Source organism: Scomber japonicus, chromosome 4 (genome assembly GCF_027409825.1).
Source record: "Scomber japonicus isolate fScoJap1 chromosome 4, fScoJap1.pri, whole genome shotgun sequence".
Classification (NCBI taxonomy): Eukaryota; Metazoa; Chordata; class Actinopteri; order Scombriformes; family Scombridae; genus Scomber; species Scomber japonicus.
In genome coordinates, this window is record NC_070581.1 from 2,475,264 (window position 1) to 2,479,431 (window position 4,168).

The window sequence follows — 4,168 nt, forward strand, 5'->3', positions numbered from 1 at the left end:
AGGTTTTGAGGTATATATTGTCGGGGTTTTCTCAAAACTGTGGGAGGAGTTACGCGCCGAAATTTGGCAAAAGAGAATTGTAAAGTAAACACGAGTGCAGCAGAGACTAGCACACAGAGCACAAGGCAGTAGCAACATGCACTAACTCTATGCACGACACTACAGCACTTGTATAGTGTGTACAAACACTCACACACACACACACACAGACACACACACACACACATACCTGCCTGGCCTGCATTTGAGCAGTAAGAGTGTCAATAACTGACACTTCCACTCTAACGTTCAAGAAAAAATGATTTCCACTCCTCGTTTGACTGCTCATAGTTTGAAAAGTTTACATGCTATGTAAAAACAGTTTAGTGTTGTGTAGAGAGCACAAGTCTTCCTTCTTTTTAAAGTTTGAATCACATTTCTATGTGCAGGTATAAGAGAGCTAGGTGACTCCAAAAAAAGTTGAAATTTTGTGTTTAAAAAGAAATTCCCATTCATTTTCAATGGAGAATCATGCCTATTTTGTTTTAGGAATAACTTTGGGAAAAATTGGAATTTCAACACCAAAAGTCATAGCACCTCTTTCCCGATCGAGCCGCACGTTTTGATGTATATATTGTTGGGGTTTTCTCAAAGCTGCGGGACGAGTTACGCGCCGAAATATGGCAAAAGAGAATTGTAAAGTAAACACTAGAAAATTCCAGGGAAATTTTGAGTGCCACGGGGTTACTGCCGGGACGAGTAGAGCAGAGAGTAGGAACATGCATTAACTCTATGCACGACACTACAGCACTTGACGCTTCACACATACCCTGTATTAGCACACAACATAGTGTGTACAAAGACACACACACACACACACCTGCCTGGCCTGCATTTGAGCAGTAAGAGTGTCAATAACTGATGTTTCCACTCTAACTTTCAAGAAAAATTGACTTCCACTCCTCGTTTGACCGATCATACTTTTAAAAGTTTACATGTTATGTTAAAACAGTTTAGTGTTGTGAAGAGAGCACAAGTTTTCCTTCGTTTTAAAGTTTGAATCACATTTCTATGTGCAGGTATGAGAGAGCTAGGTGACTCTGAAAAAAGTTGAAATTTTGTGTTTAAAAAGAAATTCCCTTTCTTTTCCTATGGAAAATCATGACGATTTTGTTTTGGGAATAACTTTGGGAAAATTTGGAATTTCAACACCAAAAGTCATAGCACCCCTCCCCCGATCGAGCCGCACGTTTTGATGTATATATTGTTGGGGTTTTCTCAAAACTGTGGGAGGAGTTACGCGCCGAAATTTGGCAAAAGAGAATTGTAAAGTAAACACTAGAAAATTCCAGGGAAATTTTGAGTGCCACGGGGCTACTGCCGGGACGAGTACAGCAGAGAGTAGGGACATGGAATAACTCTATGCACGACACTACAGCACTTGACGCTTCACACATACCCTGTATTAGCACACAACATAGTGTGTACAAAGACACACACACACACACACACACACCTGCCTGGCCTGCATTTGAGCAGTAAGAGTGTCAATAACTGACACTTCCACTCTAACTTTGAAGAAAAAGTGATTTCCACTCCTCGTTTGACTGCTCATAGTTTGAAAAGTTTACATGTTATGTTAAAACAGTTTAGTGTTCTGAAGAGAGCACATGTTTTCCTTCGTTTTAAAGTTTGAATCACATTTCTATGTGCAGGTATAAGAGAGCTAGGTGATTCTGAAAAAAGATGAAATTTTGTGTTCAAAAAGAAATTCCCATTCATTTCCAATGGAGAATCATGCCTGTTTTGTTTTGGGAATAACTTTGGGAAAAATTGGAATTTCAACACCAAAAGTCATAGCACCTCTTTCCCGATCGAGCCGCACGTTTTGATGTATATATTGTCGGGGTTTTCTCAAAGCTGCGGGAGGAGTTAGGCGCCGAAATATGGCGCCTAACTAAAAGTAAACACTAGAAAATTCCAGGGAAATTTTGAGTGCCACGGGGCTACTGCCGGGATGAGTACAGCAGAGAGTAGCACACAGAGCACAAGGCAGTAGGAACATGCACTAACTCTAAGCACTACACTACAGCACTTGACGCTTCACACATACCCTGTATTAGCACACAACATAGTGTGTACAAACACTCACACACAAAGACACACACAAAGACACACACATACCTGCCTGGCCTGCATTTGAGCAGTAAGACTGTCAATAACTGACGCTTCCCACTCTAACTTTGAAGAAAAAGTGATTTCCACTCCTCGTTTGACTGCTCATAGTTTGAAAAGTTTACATGTTATGTTAAAACAGTTTAGTGTTTTGGAGAGAGCACAAGTTTTCCTTCGTTTTAAAGTTTGAATCACATTTCTATGTGCAAGTATGAGAGAGCTAGGTGATTCTGAAAAAAGATGAAATTTTGTGTTCAAAAAGAAATTCCCATTCATTTCCAATGGAGAATCATGCCTATTTTGTTTTGGGAATAACTTTGGGAAAAATTGGAATTTCAACACCAAAAGTCATAGCACCCATCCCCCGATCGAGCCGCACGTTTTGATGTATATATTGTCGGGGTTTTCTCAAAGCTGCGGGAGGAGTTACGCGCCGAAATATGGCAAAAGAGAATTGTAAAGTAAACACTAGAAAATTCCAGGGAAATTTTGAGTGCCACGGGGCTACTGCCGGGACGAGTACAGCAGAGTGTAGCACACAGAGCACAAGGCAGTAGGAACATGCACTAACTCTATGCACGACACTACAGCACACACACACACACACACACACACACACACACACACACCTGCCTGGTCTGCATTTGAGCAGTAAGAGTGTCAATAACTAATGCTTCCACTCTAACTTTGAAGAAAAAGTGATTTCCACTCCTCGTTTGAATGCTCATAGTTTGAAAAGTTTACATGTTATGGAAAAACAGTTTAGTGTTGTGAAGAGAGAACAAGTTGTCCTTCGTTTTAAAGTTTGAATCACATTTCCATGTGCAAGTATAAGAGAGCTAGGTGACTCTGAAAAAAGATGAAATTTTGTGTTCAAAAAGAAATTCCCATTCATTTCCAATGGAGAATTATGCCTGTTTTGTTTTGGGAATAACTTTGGGCAAAATTGGAATTTCAACACCAAAAGTCATAGCACCCCTCCCCTGATCGAGCCGCACGTTTTGATGTATATATTGTTGGGGTTTTCTCAAAGCTGCGGGACAAGTTACGCGCCGAAATATGGCAAAAGAGAATTGTAAAGTAAACACTAGAAAATTCCAGGGAAATTTTGAGTGCCACGGGGCTACTGCCGGGACGAGTACAGCAGAGTGTAGCACACAGAGCACAAGGCAGTAGGAACATGCACTAACTCTATGCACGACACTACAGCACACACACACACACACACACACACACACACACACACACACACACACCATACCTGCCTGGTCTGCATTTGAGCAGTAAGAGTGTCAATAACTGACGCTTCCACTCTAACTTTGAAGAAAAAGTGATTTCCACTCCTTGTTTGACTGCTCATAGTTTGAAAAGTTTACATGTTATGTTAAAACAGTTTAGTGTTGTGAAGAGAGCACAAGTTTTCCTTCGTTTTAAAGTTTGAATCACATTTCTATGTGCAAGTATGAGAGAGCTAGGTGACTCTGAAAAAAGTTGAAATTTTGTGTTTAAAAAGAAATTCCCATTCATTCCCAATGGAGAATTATGCCTGTTTTGTTTCGGGAATAACTTTGGGAAAAATTGGAATTTCAACACCAAAAGTCATAGCACCCCTCCCCCGATCGAGCCGCACGTTTTGATGTATATATTGTCGGGGTTTTCTCAAAACTGTGGGAGGAGTTACGCGCCGAAATTTGGCAAAAGAGAATTGTAAAGTAAACACTAGAAAATTCCAGGGAAATTTTGAGTGCCACGGGGCTACTGCCGGGACGAGTACAGCAGAGAGTAGCACACAGAGCACAAGGCAGTAGGAACATGCACTAACTCTATGCACGACACTACAGCACACACACACACACACACACACACACACACACACACCATACCTGCCTGGCCTGCATTTGAGCAGTAAGACTGTCAATAACTGACGCTTCCACTCTAACTTTGAAGAAAAAGTGATTTCCACTCCTCGTTTGACTGCTCATAGTTTGAAAAGTTTACATGTTATGTAAAAACA